Raw genomic sequence first — 22,067 nt, 5'->3', positions numbered from 1 at the left:
CTCTGTGACTGATGGTGTGTGAACTGGAAAATCATTTTTCCAAAAGACACCTGATCTCTTTGCTGTATCATCTCCTGGTCCTTCCCTATAGATAAAATTCCCTCCGCAGAGAGTAAGCTGGGCTCCCGCGTAGGGTTTCAGGGAAAGTTTCCTACTGCTTCCTGCTGCTCTGTCACCTCCTCCAGGAGGTCAGGGACACCCTCCAGGCAAGGACCCCCTCGCGGTGAGTTGCCCATTTGACACACAGGCCCAGGGAATAGGATCAGGGAGGCGTCAACACCCCTGCACCCCCCACTTCTGCCCAGGACCTCTGCACAGTCACGTTTGTGGCTGCCCGTGGCATTTCCTCATGCAGGCACAGGGGGCCAGGTCACTGTCCATTTGGCTGGACATCCAGCCAGGACAAGCCTGCCTGCTGTCCCTGCCAGGGCAAGGGAACCTCACGGTCCAGAGGAAGGGCAGTACAGACACTCAGCCCTGAATGTATTCACCCAACAGGTTTGGTTGGTCCTGCAAGGCCCCTGTGGAATGGCCTAAGTGTTGTCTCAAGAGCTCTTCCAACCGGGAGGTGCACAGGACAGCTCTGAGTGGTTCTGTTTCCTGGCAGGCCTGTGGGAGAAGTACAGGAGATGTGGCTCCCTCTAGTGGAAGCTGAGAGAAATGGAAGGCGGCTCTGAACTAGCACAGAAAGTAGAAAATTCAGAACTGATGAGAGTGGCCCAAACATTCTCAGATATACCAACCTAAGAAATACCTTCAGTTTTTAGAAGAATCTTAAGTTTTGCCTTTCCCCTTACACCCGTCCCGGGAGGCTTTGACTGCAAGGATAATCACTCTTCACATCTGCCTGAAGGCTTCATGGTTAAACAAGGGAGACAAGCCTCTTCCAGCCACAGCATGCTGTGGACAGACCACTTTCACTTCTCCTCGTCATGTTTTCCTCTGTTTCTTGGGGCGGCACTGTGCAGGCCACCCAGCTGAGCTCCTGTCCCCAAAACATCATGACTCCATAACTAGGACTCCACCATGGGCTCAGGTCCATTGTTCAGCCAGCAGGAAGCAACCTTGCCCATAACCTCTAATGCTTGGACACAGCCCGATAGTTTCCAAGTGACTTCACGAGCTTTACTGCACTTGGCTCTTGCAAAGCCCGTCTGATGCCCCTTATCCTGATCTCTCCTCACTCTGTCTCAACAATCAGGTTGGCTTTGTATTGCGACACCGAGCTGAGAGGCAAAGCCTTCTCTGTGGTCCATAGAGCCCAAGAGTCCAGGCACAGGGTTCTCTTTAGCCTGAGCTGGAGTCCTGGGAAATGAGGCTGAGGGATTCCACTTTCGCTCTGCAGGTACAGAAAGTCCTTTCTACCCATCCCACAAAAGCACTGATAATAATGATGGCCAACACCTGATACAGGCTAGACACAGTTCTAAACACGTGCTGAGATACACTCAGCCATTACAGCACCCCCATGTCATAGGAACCTGCCAATCTTGCCAGGATACCAGAATCATTTGAATGAGAACCAAAGTCACTCGATTATTAGAACTGCCCACCACCAAGGAGAGGTGCTTAATTAATAAGAACTGAATCAATATGGATCTCCCTAAGCCAGAGGACAAGGCTTTCATTTTCCATCATATTCCCAGAAATGAGCTGGCCCTTAGTTTTTCTTGTGATGGGATTACGAATCTCCACATGGCAAAGTGGGAAGACAATGGAAGTTGTTTGGTCCAATCCTCCACTGTACAGATGAGCTGACTAAGGATTCAAGACGCTGAGAAGTTTGCTCTACATCACACAGCGAGGTGTGTGTGGCAGAGCCAGGACTGGTCTCAGGTCTCCAGATTCTCAGCCAACAATTCCCTCCATCTGACCCTGAGACACACTGGAGCAAATGAGCAGCTCAGAAGGTCACCTTTGACCACTCGGGGATCTCCCAGGTCATCAGCCCACTCAGGTGAGCTCAAGAAGCAGAAGGGTCCAGGCTTAGATAGCCAGATTGCCATGACAAATACCACACAGTGGGTTGGCGTAAATAACAGGAATTTATTGGCTCATGGTTTTGAGGTGAAGAAGTCCAGAGTCAAGAAAGCGGCAAGCCTCGCCTTCTCCTCGGTGGTGTTCTGGTGCTGGCTGCTGGCATCCTTGGTGTTGCTTGGCTTTTATCTCCTGCTTCCCAACATCACATGGCCACGTCCTCTCCTTTCTCACTTCAGTGACTTCTGGGTTCTCTTTATAAGGCCTCCAGTAACATGGATTAAGACCTTCATTCATTTGGGCCACACCTTAATTCCATCCTCTAGAGGTCCTATTTACAACGGGTTCATTCCCACAGGACACGGATTAAGATTAAGAACATACGTTTGTTAGGGTACATGATTCAACCCATCACACTCTCTAATACCAGCCTAAGGCACCCAACAGTGTCCTGGAAAATAGGTTCTCTGCTACATCACCCTGAAAATAAAAAACAGAGGTCCCTGGAATGGTGTAGCCCTGAGACAGCCAGCCACAAGCAGGAACTGTCTGGGATCAACTTGTGACACTAGCCTCTGGCTTAGGGAATCAGTGATGGTCATGTCCTCCATTATCCATCTGCTCCAGACGAGGTGTCTCTGTCCTTTGCCAGGAGCTATCATAGAGGTGAGTTCTCAGCCTCTCACTGAACTTCCTTCTCCTCCCCGGCTGCCCTGGGGCTCCTCGGCAGCTGTATTCCATGTCCCTCGTCCACTCTTTCCCCACCATCTCTGCTTCAGGGTATTTCAGCCTCCTATTTCCCATTCGGGTTTGGTTTCCACCAGAGATGAAAACCCCCTGTCATTTCCCAGCTGGAGCCAGCGTCAGTCATGTCCTTAGTTTGTCCAAGGAGTGGGCTGGGGGGGAAAGAGTCTTCCAGACAACCTCCTTTTGCCACTCTGTGGTCACAGATTCGGGCAGCAGTGCCCTGGTTGGAGGGTACATTCATGCTCTCTGGGAGCTTTTCTCTGGGCGTTCTGTCACTCGGCTGAGAAGCACATGCTCTCTGCTCTGCTCTGCAGGGGGAGAGGAAGAGATACGAAGAGGGTGGTGAATAACATCAGGGGAGATGTAGGAGGGAGTGAAGAAGGAGAGACTCAGAGGCATCCCATCCTAGATGTGGGGTCAGGAAGACAGAGGGGCAGGGACAACGACAGCTGGAGGGAAGGCTATGGGGCTGGGGGATGCAATCCCACCCTGCTGAACCTGCTCTGAAATGCAGGCAGAGGCCAGCAGCAGAGCCTGCTCAACTGGCTGAGGGTGACCCGTGGGATGCAGGTCAGGGGGCCTCCAGCAGCAGACAGGGGAGGGGCCCAGCCGCTGCCTTAGCTGCCTTTTCCATCTTCCAAATTCCACTCAAATCCACAACCTTAGAGTCCAGTTGCCATCACTCTTTCTCTCATACTCCACATTCAGTTCCTCTTATCTACTCAGCCTTCAAAATTACCCAGAAACTATCTATTTCCCATTTCCTCCACAGCTGCCAGCTTGGCCCAAACCATCATCAGCTCTCACCTAGATTATTCCAACAGCCTCCTAACTGTAATTCCGTTAAAATTTAAGTCAGCTAGTATCCTTTCTCTGCTCAGAACCCTGGAGAGATGGCTTCCCCTCCAGCCTAAAGTAAAGACGATTTGCTTCAGGCACCAGCAAGGCCTGATCTGCATCGCCTCTAACTACCCAGCTATCTCCTTTCCTGCTGCACTCTCACAGGCTCACTATTCCCCAGCCACACTGGCCTCCACCAGGAAGCCCGCAACTCAGGGCCTCTGCACTTGCTGTTCTCTTTGCCTAGCATACCCTGCCCCAACACACCTCCACTCCACCCCACCCTCCGCTCCCATATGTCTACCCATCTCACTCCTTGACCCCTTCTGCTCTTTACTCAAACATCACCTTCTGTGTCAGCCTCTCCCCATTAACCTATGTTAAGCTGGTCTCCATCCCCTACTCTTACTGTGTTCCTTAGCCCCTTTCTAGGTGTATCCTTCCCCCCGCCATGGCATTTATAATAATCTAACATACAATAGATTTTAGTCGTTTATTGTACTGATTGCCTGCCTCCTCCTACCAGGACCACTCCTGACCTCCCTGAGGCCATGACTGATGGTGAGTTGTTTGTTTTTTTTTTTTGCATGGACAGGCACCAGGGATCAAACCCATGCTGGTTAGTTTTATTACTGATGTTTCTCCAGCACCTAGAAAAGGGTGGCATACAGCAGGCACTCAATGAGCCCTGGATGAACAAACAAAAGAACAGTAGACACAGTTTAGGAAATAGATCTGCATGGGAAAAGTCAGAGTCGTTAAGCTTGTTTAGTAAGAAAAGGAGCCTGGGAGAGAAAGGGTGTGTGTGTGAGTGTGTATGTGTGCATGTGAGTGTGTGTGTGTGTGCTTCAGGGGATGTTTAATAACCACCTTCCTTGGTAGTAAACAATGTGGAAGCTCCTGTTCATTTACGGGTAAGTGTTTTGCCTGCATTTACTAGCACCAACACTTCGCTTATTCATTTCCTCACTCCCTCATTCACCAGACACTTTGTGAGTGACAATTCCGCATCGGGTTTCCTGCTAGACCTGGGGGCACGTGAGGAAGAAAACGGTCTCCACTCCAAGCTTCTGCAGTTTGGTCCTGAGCCCCTGGCCCTGAGGCATATCCAGGAAGCTCTGGGAATTAAAGCACACTGTAACCCCAGCGTTGGCTGATTAGGAGAGCAAATTCAGTGCAAGGAAATCATCCTAAGGCGCTCTCTCCCCAAGAGGAGATGAGTGGATGAGCTGCCAGCGGGAATTACCCACTGTGGGGAAACGCTGGAAGAGGTCAGAAGAAAGCCGAGCGGGTAAGAAAGGAACTTTCCAGAAACAGTGTTACTCTCCTTCCGCCTAGGAAAGACCCGGAATGAACAGCCCCAACGACAAGGAGAGTAACGTGAGTTCCAACCTGGAAAGGACGTCCTTGCTGGGTCTGGGAGAGCGTAGGCATGTTATCACCTGGGCCCTGCACCCTCCTTCCCCAGACAGTGAGGCAGACATTGAGAGAGACGCGGAGAACCCATGGGAAATGTACCTCAGACCTTGGCATTTGCCCACAGTCAAGTATATATAAGCGGCAGATACCAAGCACTGGAACACTTTTTGCACATTTTACCTTCTTTGAGGAGTCTCAGCCCATGGGCTGGGTCACTGCGGAGAGTAATCAGGCACGTTTTTCTGCTGATCTATGGGTGAAACACACATACCAATAGGTGGCAATGAACTCCTGGGTGCTTGGCAACTCAAGTAGCCATCACGGCTCCTTGGCTTGTCTGCTTCACTTAGCTGTGAGTGTCTGCATGGGGCGTGAGACACAGCCTTTGAGATTTTGCCATGTTTATTTGTTATTCTTCCAAGCTACCCTTCCTTGGACACCGCCATGAACTTTCTGGAACCCCATGACCTCTAATCTCCCTGCACCTGTCTCTCTTGCCCACACCACCAGCTTTCACTTCCCCTCTAGCCTCACCCCAGCATCCTGGACCCCATCTGTAACACAGCAGGTCCAACCTCAGCTTTTCCTGGTTCAGTTGCTGCCTGAGAGAGGCCACAGGAAGGAGTCAGGCTGGACCACCCAAGGAGGAGGCTGGTCTTCCTGGGAAGATCAGAGCTTGGCCATCCGGTCCAGTCACTATTCGAAATATGCACCTAAGTCTTCTTGCTTGGACCACCCTGCCAGGAAGGAATCAAGAACAAGTATAGTTAGTGATATAGAGGTGAGCTGCATGAGAAATGGTACCAAGAAACCTGGGGCTCTACTTCTTTCCTCGGCTCCCCTTGCATTTGCAACAGGTCCCTATTTCTGGTTTACTCAAGTTGTATCTCTCACCACGACCCACTTGGGTCCCTGCAGCTCCTTACTGACTATGGGGCACATGCAACCTGAAGCCGCTCTTATGGAAGTTTTCTTTACATATGCTGCCATGAATCCTCAACCTTCAATAGCCCCCAGTTCCCTGAAGATCCAAGTCCAAGCAAAGTGCTTACGTCCAGGCCCTGTGAAGTGAAGCCTCGTATAACCCATTGGCTGGTCCTCCTGCTGACATCTTGCACTGTCCCCTTTGGCCACAGGGCCCAGCTCCAATCCTCAGCATATGTCAGGCGCTCCCTCCCTCCATAAGAGAGTTCTTGCCACAGCCCAACTCCCTCCTCCTCCCCACCCACCAGTTCTCTCTCCTTTCTTTCTTTCTCTTTTCCACGTTCCTACCTCCTCTGGCCCTTCCAGGCCCGGCCAACTTCCATTGCCTTCAGGAGTCTCCCTGGCCATCCCCAGACATGACTGTTTTCTCTTTTTTCTCTGATTTCTTGCTCCCTTTGTGATCTGTCCCACAAGCAATCACGAGGACCTATCTTCCATTGGAGAGTATGCATGTGAAATTTGGAGCACCAAGTCCCAGGTTCAGCCTCTGCCTTTACCATGCCCTGAGCAAAGGATGCCAGGCTCGTCCCTCACGCTCCCTATGAGTGCCACAACCACTACAAAGCACTTTGGGGGAAGCCAAAATTTGGTTAAACACACAAACCAACAATGCCTTGGAACTTCTATTTCTGTGTCTGTATCCCACAGAGGTGATGATAAGATGTGTTCTGAGGTTCTTGGATCAGTGGAACCGCTTTATAGATTAATATAAAGATCTCCAAAAATGCCAGTAGATAGTACTAGGCCTATACAGTAGACTCCTGCAGAGGGAAAAGATGTAATATTTACTGTTTCAGTTACTTGGGACCAAGCACAAAGTTCTTTAACATGGAGCGAGTAACATAAAATTTCACTGAAACACAAATTTGGCCCAGGAGCGGGCTGCGAGCACAGCGTCCTGGGGCAGCGCCTGCCACATGACAAGAGTCACTGGCCACGGAGCAGCAGATTCATCAGAGTCACTCCCTGCCTTCTACCACCGTCGGTGGGCAATAACCTTGCAAAATGGATCAACATGAAACAAGATGAGTAGAAACCAGGTTTTATATGACAAAGAGTTACTTCCAGGAAACTTCTTTTGTTGCTCAAATGTGGCCTCTCTCTCTCTTTAAGCCCAACTCTGCAAGTGAAATCATTACCCTCCCCACTATGTGGGACACGACATCCAGGGGTGAAGGTCTCCCTGACAACATGGGAAAGGACTCCCAGGGATGAACCTGGATCTAGCACTGTGGGAGCGACAATGCCCTCCTGACCAAAAAGGGAAAAAGAAATGTAACAAAATAAGGTTTCAGTAGCTGAGAGAGTTCAAATAGAATTGACAGGCTATTCTGGAGGCTACTCTAATGCAAGCTGCAGCTAGATATTGCTAATTACCGTGGTTTGCCAAACCCCAACCAACATTGTTCCTATTAACCCTAAAGAACACCTAGCACTCTATCTGAAGTCTTACAAAAGTTGCATGCACTAAGTTGACTTTTTCAGAAAACTAAAACCTTCAGATTTTAGTCAGAGAAGTCCTGAAACCCAGAGGTACCAGCCTCTCCACGGACATTATTCAGTTCCATCCCCCTATCCCGTATTGTCAACACCCCTTTTCAACATGAAAAAAAAGAATATCCATAAAATATCCATAAAGATTGGAAGAAAGATCAAGGGAGGAGGAAGAGTTATAATAAAGAAGTTAGGACATCACAAATGAGTATGACTAGTGAATCATTGTATTGATTTTCCTTTTAGTCTCCAGTGTCTTGGAGCAGCTAGAAGGAAAAACCTGAAATTGTGGAACCATAACCCATACCGAACTTTAAAATCTGTCCTATAACTACTTCTTAACATGTACTTTGAAATGGTATATATATATATATATATATACATATATTTATATATTTAATTGTGACATATATATATATATATGTTATATGTCACAATTAAATAAGAAAAGCAGGTTTCTTAGTGAAACTCTCATGGCCATCACCTGAAAGATAATGCTTTAGCAAATGGTGAAAAGTTGTTTCAAAGGGAAATGAACAGAAAACTCATTACTCTTCTCACACACACCCACGCGCTTGGGGAGAAGCCTGCACAAGCACTTCTGCACTCACAAAATTTCGGCTATGTCGGGTCCCTGGATACAACTTCCAAATGCCAAGGATTTGCATCCCCCTCGGTTCTCATAATACAAATATAAATCACAAATGATGGGCTTCATCCCAGAGCCATACTTTATGGCTCCACCTACAGCTCTTTACATTTCTTCATGGAATGAATCATGACTTTTACATCAGCCTAAAAAAAAAAATCATTAGGGAAGCCCATCTGATCTTCCTTTAAAAATTGCAGATTTAATACATATATTTGGAGGGAGGGGACGTCTTCCTGAAACCCTACTAAAGTAACAGCAAAGGAGATTTTAAAACAGGGGAGGGGTAAGTTACAAAGATAAATTAATCAGGATAGTGAATAGAATATAACTAAAAATCAATTTGTGGATGATAGAAATCCATTGATGGAAAAGCATCTGACCTTGGAGTTGAAACCTGAGTATCTGCAGATGAGGGGCCAACGAGATTAAATTGATTTACCCCCAGAAAACCCAAAAAGGCTCAGGAGTTGAAGCATCAGATCCCGAAGAAAGATTGAGGAGCAGGGATAAAACTCAGTTTCAGTGAGACACATTTACCCAGGTCTCCTCCCTGACTCCACATAGCCAAGTGCTTACTCCTCTACTGAAAAATGAGAAGTTTATTCTCTGGAGAACCTAGTCCCACATAAGGCAGAGGTGGGACACTGCATTGAGAACAGGGGTCTGGCATGTGAAGTGGGTGTCTACCTGCTGAAGTGTGAGACCATCTACCACCTCCCCTGCTCAGCTCCTAGAAAGATATCAGACAGGCATAGACAGCCCAGGCAGGCAACTGGAGCATTCTTTCCTGGAGAAACCAAAGTATTCCAAGAGAAAATGCCTACATTTGGACTCAGTAAGATGGTCCAATCCCTGCCTTGTTACCCTGCCGTGAGTTCATCATTCAATCAGACCCACCAACACAGAGCTTCCAATCACATTTTAGCTCCTCACTCCTGAATGTGAACAAATAGCCTCAAATCGCAGACATGAAGAAAGTGAGCCAAGTTAGAAAGAAGAGAGAAATACAGAGGAAACAAAATGTTAGAACAGAAAAAGAATTATTTAATTAAAAGCCCTCAGATAAATGAAATATTTTAACCATGAAACCAGAAAAGGCTGCTATGAAAAAGGAACAACACAAGAAGAAAAATTCTTAGAAAAATTAAAAACAGGATAGCCAAAATAAAAACATCATGAGAAGGGCTGGAAAACAAAGTTGAGAAAATCTTGCAAAAAATAGAAAAAAAGCTATAATGGAAAATAGTAGCAAAAAGAAAAGAAAGTTTGTAGATCAGTCCAGCAGATTCAAAATCCGATTAAAAGATAACAGGCAAAGCATCAAAGAAGTATTTAAGAAAATGTCTCAGTGTTTCAAAATAGATTTCTAGACCAAGAGTACTCACTGAATACTCATGAGAATTGATTTAAAAAAATAGACCCACATCAAGCATAGCATCATGAAATGTAGGATTAGGATGGCATCAGATTTAACCAAAAACAATATTAGAAGCTAAAAGACAATGAAGCAATGCCTTCCAAACTGAGGTAACTTGGTGGTAAGGTTATTTTCAACCTAAAATATTATACTCATCCAAGCAGGAACCTACATACAGCAGAGAAATGTAGGGAATCCCTTCATAGAGTGATGTGTCAGGATAGCAGTCATGCAGCAGCCTGGGCAACACCAAGTTCACACCTGAGCAGAGTAGAAAGACCCCAGGCAGTCAAAATGAAAGTGAAAGATAGCCCACTGTGCCTGAATTGACTGGAAGGAGATTTACATTCTGGTGGGAAGTTTTACTGAACCCCATTCTTCTTTTTGGGATCAGTGAGTATATAAAAAATGAAACAACGAAAAAAAAGAATATACTTAATAACTCCAGAGGAAAGTTAAAAGTAATAAAAGAAAGAAAATGTAATTATAATACAGAGCACTAGGTGGCTCAACGAGGAATAAAATTCACAGTCATATTAAAATTGCCTTGCAAAACTGAGCTGAGAAATATCATGACATACATACTATATTGGGAGGAGGGGGGAAAAGCAAGTGGGTTGAGAGGATTATGTCTGTACTATGGAGGGCAATGGTGGGTGGTATAAGAAAGCTAAATCTTTATCTTCCATGGTAGAAAGTCAAGTTTTCTAAATTTGTTAGATCATAGCAATGTCAATGAATTACTAATAAATCCAGAGGCAAACTTAGAAGAAAGAACTGAAGAGTTGAGAGGCAGTTTCTGAGGAGTACAAGACAATCCTTGCAGGAAGAGGGGCAGGTGATTGTTAGTTTTGGTTGTAAGCCTGTTGCGATAGTTTATCTTTTAAAGCTTATATTGTTTTAATTTAAGGGAAAATAAGTGATAAATGAAAATTTCCCCAAAGTGAAACTGTAAATTTCCAGATTGAATGGCTCAAGTTCCAAGATTGCCAGACACAGCATAAACAAGCAAGCAACAAAGTAAGCTCAGTTAAACTTGAATTTCACATAAAAAGTGAGAACTCTTGTAGGATAAGGATGTCCCAAATATTGCAAAATTTATTGTTCATTGGTAATTCAAATTTAATGGATGTCCTGTATTTTATCTAGTAATGCTATGCCCGCCCAACACATCTACACCAAGGCACGCTGTCATGATATTGCAAATCATCAAGGATAAAAGAAGATCTTAAAAGCTTCCAGAGGTTAAAAAAAAAAGGTCACATGCAAAGAAATAAAGAAGTCAGAAAAGCCTGATCTTCTCACAGCAAGATTGGAAGTTAGGAAGTAGTAGAACAATATCTGAAAAATTCTGAGGAAAAATAATGGACATCTTGGAATTCTATGTCCATACAATCTTTAATGAAATTCGAAACTTGAATAAAGGAATCTTAAGGCCTGCAAAATTTCAAAAGTGTACCTCCATTTAACCTTACTTAGAAAATTTCTGGAGAATTTTCCCCACCAAACAAGGAAGGAACCAAGGGAGAAAAAAACATTTAGTCTGTGAAAAAGGAGACCCAAAACAAGAGAGAAAGGAAAAGAATTCCTAGTTCCACAGCTCTGCTGAGGTTAAGAGTAAAGAGGCAACAAGTTAGTGGGAGAATGGAAGGCTCCACACTTCTGGCCAACCAAGATGGCAATGTAAGATGCTCCAGGGTGCCATTTCCCCACAGAATTTTTGAACAAAGAGCAAAAACTAGCAAAGCCATCATCCTCAAAACTCTGCAAAACAAAAGGTTATAGTAATTAGGGAATTGCCCAAACAAGAAAATTAAAAAAAAAAAAAATCAGGAAGTTAAGCTCATGGTACCCTTGTTGTCTACGCCACTTTCCAGCATAGTATGGAGCCAGCCCACACCCCTAATATGGGTCCCTGACCCTGTTCCACAGAGAGCAGAGTAAATCCTAGGCACATACTGGGGTGCCTGTTCATCAGTGCCAATCTTTCAAGTAGCAGCCTGTAAGACTGAACCATTCGACTTCCAGGAATATGGTGCAGTAGAATAGGCTGAATTCACCCCTGTTCCATGAAATAACAAGAGGAGGGACAGAAAAATGACAGGGGCAGCAGCTCTAGAATGCAACTGACCAGAAAGGTCTTCTACACTATATGGTGAGGTCCTAGATGAAAAAGCTGAGAACTTGGGAAGAAGGAATGGGGTGATTCTGCTCGGACATGATCCCACCAGGGACAAGGGGCAACGCGCAGGAAAACCTGAGTCCTGAAGTATCAGAATGCTCCTGCATTCCAACCTATCCCCACAGCTGGCTTGGGGAGATCTTCCCTCATAGCTCTACAGCTGGCAATTCCTGTGGAGAGCCCAGTAGTCAGCAGACTCTCTTTCCCTGCACACAGAGACCATTTAACTGGTACAAATATCTGTTCCCCACCCACAGGCCATTGTGCACACATGACTTTTTGGCAGAGACTGGGGGGCCCTCCCCAGGGAGGTGGAGGAGATGCAGAGTGAAGTCAGTCCAGCAACTGGCCAGTGAAAGTGACTTGTTGGGTCCTGATACTGCTCTTCTTCTACCTCAGGACCCCAGAGACCTCAGGCATGTGCAAATAGAACAGTGAGGCCAAAGCTGCCAGGCATTTCTGGATTGGCTATGGGCAGGGGCAGCTGAAATGTCCAGTTCCACAGCTCAAAGTCATCCCAAGTGGGAGCCAGAGGACCTTCAGACCTATTGGGCACACAAGCAGAGTCTTCGCTGAGGTGTATACTGCCCATCCCCTGGCCACAGGGCTGGTGTTTTTCAGCACACACTGAGACCAATGATCCTGGCTGGAATTGCACCAGGTCTCCATCTTGCTCAGCCAGCTGCTGCAGTCAAAGAGAGGTGAGCCTAAGGGGAAGAGGTAGCCCAAGAGCACCATCTACTGAGATGAAATGGAAAGTGCAGTATGGCGAAATGCCTTCAAAGCATGGCTTCAAACAGATCCTTCTGTAGAGTTGCTTACCCTGCCTGAGGTCTGGGATTTCCCTAGGAATTACTGACAAACCAAGTACAAAAGGGGACCTTCACACAAACACAAGGCTACAAAATAACCTTATCAAGATAACCAAATGCCCTGAACACAACAGAAAATCATCAAGCAAGTGAGAAGGCAGGCAGATATGGCCCAGCCAAATGACCAAATTAAAACACCAAAGCGGACGTGGAATTTGGGACACATAATCAAGGATGTTCATAATGACATAAAGGATATCAAGAAGACTCTGGGAGAGCATAAAAAGAATTTGAAAGAATAAATAGAAAAATAGCAGATATCACAGAGATGAAAGAACCTGCGGACCAAATTAAAAATAGACTAGAGGCACACAACAGCAGATTTGAAGAGGCAGAAAAAATAAGAAGCCAACCAGAAAACAGGACGATTGAACTCGAGTGCACAAAAGAATGAATGACAAGAAAGATGGAAAAAATGGAACTGGATCGCAGGGAAATGATGGACAACACAAAGCACACAAATAGGAGAAACATCAGTGTCCCAGAAGGTGAAGAGAAAAGTAAAGGGCTAGGAAGAGATAAAGGAGGAAAGGATCCCAACCCTTATAAAGGATATAAATATGCAAATCAAAGAGCCCCAACAAACCCAAAATAGAATAAATCCAAATAGGCCTACTCCAAGTCACATACTAATCAGACTTTCTAATGTTGAAGAGAAGCAGAAAGTTCTGAAAGCAGCAAGAGAAAAGCGAATCACTACATACAAGGGAACCCGCATAAGTCTGAATTCAGAGTACTCAACAGTCACCCTGGAGGTGAGAAGGCAGTCTGATATATTTAAGATCCTGATTGAGAATTCCAGGCAAGAATTCTTTATCCAGCCAAGTTGTCCTTCAAAACAGAAGGAGAGATTAAAATCTTCACAGACAAAGGCTGAGAGAATTTGTCAACAACAGACCTGCCCTACAAGAAATACTAAAGGGAGTTTTGTTGGCTGAAAAAGAAAGACAGAAGAGGGAGGTCTGGAGGACAGCACAGAATTGAAGAGTACCAATAACGATAATTTAAAGGCTAAAGAGAGAGAGAGGGAAAAGAATATATAGATCTAATGAATAAAAACTAAAGCATAAGATAATAGATTCAAGAACAGCCTTAACAGTAATAACTTTGAATGTTAAAGGACTAAACTCACCAATTAAAAGACATAGATTGGCAGAATGGATTATAAAATATGATCCATCTATATGCCACTTACAAGAGATTCATCATAGGCTGAAGGACACAAATAAATTGAAAGTAAAAGGATGGAAAAAGTTGTTCTATGCAAGCTGTAACCAAAAGAAAGCAGGAGTAGCTATACTAATATCAGATAAAATAGTCTTTGTGTGTAAAGATGTCACAAGAGACTAGGAACGAAATTACATATTAATAAAAGGGACAACACACCAAGAAGAAATAACGATCCTAAATGTTTATGCTCCCAATCAAAGAGCTCCAAAGTACATGAGGCAAACATTGGCAAAACTGAAGGAAGCAGTAGCTGTTTCAACAATAATACTAGGAGACTTTAATACACCACGCTCTTCTACAGACAGAACAACCAGACAGATGATCAGCGAGGAAACTGAGAACTTAAACAATATGATAAATGAATTAAACCTGACAGACGTTTATAGGTAATTACACCCCCAAAACACCACAATACCTATTCTTCTCTAGTGCTCATGGAATATTCTCCTGGATAGATCATATGCTGGGGCACAAAACAGGTCTTTATAAATTTAATAAGATTGAAATTTCTCAAAGCACCATCTCTGACTGCCACGGAATAAAGCTGGAAATTAATAATCACCAGAGAAAGAGAACTTTCACAAATATATGGAGATTAAACAACACATTCTTAAATAATCAGTGGGTCAAAGAAGAAATTGCTACAGAATAAGCAAAAAACTTAACTGCTCATCTGGAGGAACTAGAGAAAGAGCAGCAAAATAATTACAAAGCAAATAGAAGAAGAGAAATAACAAAGACTAAAGCAGAAATAACAGAAGAACAAAGAAACGTTAAAGAGGATCAACAAAACCAACAGTTGGTTCCTTGAGAAAATCAGTAAACTTGATGGACCCCTAACTAGGCTGATAAGAGAAAAAAACAGAGAATGGATACAAATAAAGTCAGAAATGAAAGGGGGGAACATTACCATGGATCCTGAAAAAATTTGTAAAAAATCATAAAAGGATACTAAGAACAACTATATGAAAACAAATTAGACAACTTAAATGAAATAGACAAATTCCTAGAAAACACAATGACCTACATTGACTCAAGAAGAAATAGATCTCAACAAACCAGTTACAAGTAGAGATATTCAATCTGTCATCAAAAATTTTCATACAAAGAAAAGCCCAAGACCAGATGGCTTCACAAAGGAATTTATCAAACAATTCCAAAAGAACTAACGCAAATCTTGCTCAAACTCTTTCAAAATTTTGAGGAAAAAGGAATGCTACCTAACTGATTTTATGAAGCTAACATCACTTTAATACCAAATCCAGATAAAGATGCTTTTAGAAAGGAAAACTGCAACCCAATCTCCCTAATGAAAATAGGTGCAAAAATTCTCATCAAAATACTAGCAAATCAAATCCAATAACACAATGTCAGGAATGCAAGAATGTTCAACACAAGAAAATCAATCAAGGTAATACAGCACATTGACAAATCCAAAGGGAAAAATCAATGATCATATTGATTGATGCTGAAAATGCATTCAATAAAATTCAGCATCCTTTTCTGATAAAAAAAAAACAGTTCAAAAGGTAGGAATCGAAGAGAATTTCCTCAATATCATAAAGAAAACATATGAAAAACTCATAACCACATCGTACTTAATGTTGAGAGACTGAAAACACTCCTCCTAAGATCAGGAATGAGACAAGGAAGCCAATTGTCATCACTATTATTCAACATTGTACAAGAAGTTCTTGCTAGAGCAATTAGTCAGGAGAAAGGAATAAAAGGCATTCAAATAGGAAAAGAAGAAGTAAAACTCTCATTATGGGCGGGCCACAGTGGTTCAGCAGGCAGAGTTCTCACCTGCCATGCCAGAGACCCAGGTTCGATTCCTGGTGCCTGCCCATGCAAAAAAAACAACTTTCATTATTTGCAGATAACATGATCTGATACTTGTAAAACCCTGAAAAATCTACAGCAAAGCTAGGTGAGCTAATAAACAATTTCAGCAAAGTGCAGGATACAAGGTTAATGTACAAAAATCAGTAATGCTTCTATACACGAATAATGACCTAACTGAGGAGTCAAGGAAAAAATTACATTCAAAATAACAGCTGAAGGAATCAAGTATTTAGGAATAAGCTTAACCAGGGATGTAAGTGACCTGTACACAGAAAACTACAAAACACTGATAAAAGAAATCAAAGATCTAAATAGGTGGGAAGACATTCCATGCTCCTGGATAGGAAAGTTGAATGTCATTAAGATGTCAATTCCACCCAAACTGATCTATAGATTCAAGGCAGTCTTACTTTGAAGACTTGGAAAAGCTAATTATCAAATTAATTTGGAAGGGAAATAGACCTGGAATAGCTAAAAACATTCCAAAAAAGGAGAGTGAAATGGGAGGATTAACACTTCCTGACTTTAGAGCTTATTATAAGGCCACAGTAGTCAAAACAGCATGGTACAGGCATAAAGATGGAAGTATTGACCAATGACATTCAATTGAGAATGCAGAGATAGAGCACCAAATCTATGGTCAATTGATCTCTGACAAGGCCCCCAAATCAACTGAACTGGGACAGAATAGTCTTTTCACTAGGGCATAGGAGAACAGAATATCAGTAGCCAAAAGAATGAAAGAGGATCCCTATCTTACACTGTATGCAAAAATTAACTCAAAATGGATCAAAGACCTAAATATAAGAGCCAGTACCATAAAACTCCTAGAAGAAAATATAGTGAAATATCTTCAAAACCTAGTAACCAGAGGTAGCTTCTTAAACTTTACATCTAACGCACAAGCGACAAAAGAAAAAATAGATAAATGGGAATTACTCAAAATCAAATGCTTCTGTGCTTTAAAGAACTTTGTCAAAAAAAATGAAGAGGCAGCCAACCTCTCGGTGGTTGGATAACCACATATCCTGTGTATATAGAAAATTATACAACTCAACAACAGCAACAAAAAATCCAATTATAAAATGGGCAAAGGAATGAATAGATATTTCTCCAAAGAACAAACACAAGTGGCTAAAATGCACTGGATGAGATGCTTATCTTCATCAGCTATTAGGGAAATGCAAACCAAGACTACAGTGAGATATCATCTCACACCTATGAGAATGGCTGCAATAAAACAAACAGAAAACTACAAATGTTGGAGAGGATATGGAGAAACTAGAACACTTATTCAGTGCTGGTGGAAATGTATAATGGTACAGCCACTGTGGAAGACAGTTTGGCAGTTCCTCAGAAAACTAAATATCAAGTTGCCCTATGATCCGGCAATACAAATACTTCGTATATACCCAAAAGAGGTGAAAGCAGTGACACGAACAGACATTTGCACATCGATGCTCATAGTGGCACTATTCAAAATCGCTAAAAGATGGAAATAATAGGAGTGCCCATCAACGGATGAGTGGATAAACAATGTTTACATATACATATGATGGAATATTACACTGCAGTAAGACAAAACGAGGTCCTAAAGCATATGACAACATGGATGAAACTTGAGGACATAAGGCTAAGTGAAATAAGCCAGACACAAAAGTATAGATACTGTATGATCTCACTATTATGACTCTGGTAAAGGTAACCATTAAAAACTCAGTGGTTTATAATGTAGAATATAGGGCACTCAGAGGTACACAGAAGCTAGAGATAAGTGAGTGGTTACCCAGTGAGGTTGAACTTAAATGTAAGGGAATGGATAGAAAATATGGTAGTTCATTAATGGGGTTATAAGTAACATTGCCATATCGAATGAATATGATTGAAAGGGTTTGTATAGAGTAATCATCCCACCAATCAACTCTATAATAATAAATAAGTTCTACCATGAATTACTTCAAAAGTTTAATCTTGTACAAACAGTCAATAATAGAGGGGTATAGGGGGATAACCAATATTGTATGCTATGGTCTATAGTCAGAAGGAAGACATCAACAGTGCCACAACAATACCAGGGGTAAATAATGGGGGGTGGAGGAGACAAGATCTAAGGGGTGTGTGCTGGTCTGAATCTACGGTGGACCCCAGAAAAGCCATGCCCTTTGATCCTCATTAAATATTGCTGGGTGGGAGCATTTGATTGTTTCCATGAAGATGTGACCCACCGAACTGTGGATGGTAACTTTTGATTAGATGATTCCCATGGAGGTGTGTCTCCACCCACTGAAGGTGGAGTTGCTGGAATCCTTTAAAAGAGGAAACATTTTGGAGAGAGTCTCTTTTGGTAGAGCCACATGAAAGCCAGCAGATGCTGCCATGTTCACCATGTGCCCTTCCAGCTGAGAGAGAAATGTTGACCGTCATTGGCCTTCTTGAACCAAGGTATCCTTCCCCGGATGCCTTAAATTGGACATTTCTATAGATTGTTTTAATTGGGACATTTTCTCGGCCTTAGAACTGTAAACTAGCAACTCATTAAATTCCCCCTTTTAAAAGCCATTCCATTTCTGGTATATTGCATTCTGTCAGCTAGCAAACTAGAACAGGGTGGTTTAGATTTGATATTTGGTGAGGCTGTGTTTATTGTTTCTTTGTTTAGACCAGTGAAAATTGTCTAAAACTGAGAGTGCTGATGATTGTACAACTAGGTAAAGACATTGCAAGACATGGATTGGTAATTTTGGACCTTATACATGATGCCCAATAGTTGGAGAGGCCAAAGGGTACAATGAATGAGAAGTAGAAAAGCGAACTGTGATGTATGCATGCTGGAACACTGGGCGGCTGCAAAAAAGAACAAAGTTGTAAGGCATGCGAAGAAGTGAATGAGCCTTGGGGACATTATCTGGTTTTCTGTGTGAAAAACCAGAAACTAAAGAACAAATACAGTATGGTCTCTTTCAGAAAATACTTATAAGAAAAATGGAGTCTAGATTGTAAGCTCTTATAGCAGTCACACTTAGTCCAGAGTTGTAAGAGTACTTCTAGATTCTGACATGCTGAGCTATACGTGTATAAACTGGTATTTCCCTGAAACGTTGGGCACCTTTGTGATACCCAAGACTCAGGACTGGAATTCTACAGCTCTGAACGTCAGTATTGCTAGATACATCGACTATTAAAGTAATTAAAAAAGAGACCAGACTTCAATTAGAAGTTTAAAAAAAAAAAAAGCCGATCTGGGTAGGACTAAACTAAATCAGAATACAGGGCAAAATGATATTATATGTACTCTAGAGCTTCATCTACTGTATAAGGCCAAATACAGAGATGCTTATTTTGTCTAGAACCAGAATTTTCTGTAACACACAATCTAAATTAACTTGCCTGGATAACTCATTTAGGAACCCAAACACATGGAACCCAGAATGGGAATGGGGACTTATAATTCTGGATAGCTTAATATAATACCCAGATACATTCCTCTTTGCTGTTCCTTAGTTATACATCTTCCCACCTCAGGACCTTTGTACATGCCATTCCCTTTTTCCAGAATGCCCTTCCCCCTATAACATCTGGGGGAAGGGCATTCTGGAAAAAGGGAATGGACTCACTCTCTCCCATCCTTCAGGTCTTTGTTATGATGCCATCTTCTCAGTGAGGTCATACATCTCATCCCCACCCCCTTATTAAACATTCCTGCCCCAACATTCCCTATACCACATTCTACCCCACTGTTTTCTCCACATTACTCATGGCCACCTATATACAGAACACCACTTCTGGGTAATGAGGTGATTAGGGTGATGTTTTATTTGAATGTTTGCTTATTCTGCCCCCACTTAATTGAAAGCTCCATGAGGACAGGGAATTTTGTCTTCTTTGTTCACTAATGCATCTTGTGCATTTATTACTTTTTAAAAATTAAAATTACTTTAAAAGTGTGCTCACTGTTTTCAGTCCCCATCTAAATCACATTCCAATGCCAAAATGACCGGATTAACACCTAGAAGTCATCTTCTTTCTTTCATCCACCTCTTTCTCTCTAACCCACCACCTCCAATCCATCCCCAACTCTTGAAGCTCTCATCTCCTCCCTGGCTTTCCAATCTATTCACCTCTTTCCTTCTCCATCACTTCTGCCTTAATGTCCTAGTACCATCCATCACCTGGGCATGGGCAAAAATTCTGTAACTGGTCCACCTCCATCCAACCCTTTTACACTGTGGTCAGACTGATAGTTCCAGACACAAATCAGGCCATGGCATCCCACTGCCCCAAGGTTGAAGATTATTCCTGAAAACCCACCAAACATGCACCCTGCTTACTCTCCCTCTTGCCATCTTATCCAGCCACTGGAACTGGCTGTCCCTCGACAAAGGATACTTCCTCTGCCACCTGCTCATCCTTTAAATACCAGCTAAAATGACATTAAGCCAAATCCCCCTTCTAGCTTATAAGATTAACATCTGCCTCCACCCACGTCATAAAAACACGCAATCGTAAACTCTAGGAAAGGAAGAAACCATTTGTTTCATTTATCATTATATCCCCAGTAAGTAGGAGCTCAATAAACATGTTGAATGGTTTGTTGGAACATTACCTTTTACTACTGCAGTAACCAAAATATATTGCTTGGGTTTGAATAACATTTATTGATCTCTCTAATCTCTACCTTAAAATTCTAAGATTTGGAAACTGCATATCCTTCTAAATCTCTGACCCCCTCTCCTCACTTTACAGGCAGTCCTCATATTCAAACATAATTCTTGAGAATTTGTACTTATGTAAAATGTGCAAAAGATTATAGGTTTTGTGGGGTTTCTATCCTAGAGAGATAGTCTATAATATCCTAACATATTATAAAATCCTTCCTGACACTTTGTCTTTTAGACATAATCATCCACGATGTATTTTTGAGCACTTCCCATATGATCTTTAAATATGCTATCTTCCTTCACATTTCAACACAGACTGACTCGGTCGGCTGAATCCCAGTGGACATCTGATACAGGCTGAAGGTTCAGCACTGTAAGCAAACCCATGGGTTTCATCTTGCTTCAACTCTGTTAAGTTTGACAGCTATGCTTTGCACTATAGATTTCTCTATTTCTCCCTTGTGTATAAAATAGGGCAAAATACAATAAGTAGCCGAATTACTGCACATACATTACCATACAGAAAATGCGGTGGCACTGGCTAGCTGACGGGCCCACCAGGAGAATGACCATTTGTCAGCTAATGCATAAAAGTCCACATTCAGTGCAGAAGGGCATTAGGGGGGTTAAATATGAGCATCAGATGTTGAGCACCACATGTTTATGATCACAGTCCAGTGAGGGACAATCTGCTAATCTGATATTAATTTAAATTTTTGCTGAATACACCTTTAAATTCATGTATCTTTTTTTCCTTTCTAATAATCCAAGATGGTATGATAGACCAAATCGTCTTTAAGTACTTTTTTTTTTTTTTTTTTTTTTGCATGGGCAGACACTGGGAATTGAACCTGGGTCTCCAGCATGGCAGGCAAGAACTATCTGCTGAGCCATGGTGGCCTGCCCTGAGTACCTTTTAAAGAAGAAGACTAGCAGGTTGTCTTCCTTTGCATAAGCTCCCTTTTAGACATAAGCTGTAATTGTCATGGGGTACCCTAACTCTATATATTTAGAATAAAAGAAAAATCTTTAATGTCTAATACAATTGAACCATTAAATCTAAGACTCCCCCTTGCATGGGTTTTTAAAATACCCACTCCCCCGTCCCCCACACCAGTCTCTGGCAATAGCTGTTAGGACCATCTTGGGTCATGCCACATAGGCAGAAGGAGACTGGGACCAGAATCTGAATGGCTCTGCCTCTTGCTGGACTCAGGGTGAGCCCCCACCCATCTTGGTCTCATTGTTCATGTGTGCTGCTCCAGTTATGATTTAGGATTTAGATCAACGGCAGTTTCCTGACCATTCTGCCATTTCTGTGACTATTGGGGAATAGGACATTCCTTGAAACCCTGAGCTTTGGAAAATTTTCAGCTCCTCTTGACTATGTCATCAATGTCCTGTGCATTTCCACAGAGGCAGAGAAGCGGCGTGCCACAAACTTAGTGCTACAGTTTATATTTCAGAGCTTAGGGAGAAATTTTCAGGACACTCACAAGGCTTGGTACTAGTGTTACCTTAAACAGCACAAATATGCTGTACTTGCCAAAGAAATGCAAATTCAACACGAAACCATGTTATCCCCATCATATTAACACTCACCTCCCTACCTACCCCAATTAGAATACTCAGTGCTGTTTCATGACATAAACACTCTTGTAAACTGATGATTTTTTTTCTATCTGTTTGTCTTTTAATTTCCACAACCATCCATTACAATTTTTCAAGATGGAAATATTTTTTCTGCTCT

At 42.7% G+C, this 22,067-nt stretch overlaps 1 protein-coding gene across 4 annotated transcripts in view; it reads right to left on the bottom strand.

Annotated features, from left to right (window-relative positions):
* Positions 1-461: 461 nt before the first annotated feature.
* Positions 462-22,067, bottom strand: part of KCNA6 (potassium voltage-gated channel subfamily A member 6) — a 52,563-nt gene continuing 30,957 nt past the window's right edge. For 2 of the 4 annotated variants that reach the window (XM_077169772.1, XM_077169771.1), the window contains exons 3-5: positions 5,559-5,720; positions 5,164-5,233; positions 462-3,032 (exon numbers count right to left, since the gene is read on the bottom strand). The gene's annotated coding sequence lies outside the window, so the exon portion shown is untranslated. The remainder of the gene's footprint in view (positions 3,033-5,163; positions 5,234-5,558; positions 5,721-22,067) is intronic. The other 2 variants (XM_077169769.1, XM_077169770.1) reach the window with 2 other exon arrangements.

The sequence above is a fragment of the Tamandua tetradactyla genome, chromosome 7, assembly GCF_023851605.1.
Source record: "Tamandua tetradactyla isolate mTamTet1 chromosome 7, mTamTet1.pri, whole genome shotgun sequence".
NCBI lineage: Eukaryota > Metazoa > Chordata > Mammalia > Pilosa > Myrmecophagidae > Tamandua > Tamandua tetradactyla.
The sequence above is the reverse complement of the archived record's forward strand: the minus strand, read 5'-3'. Positions and strand labels throughout refer to the sequence as shown.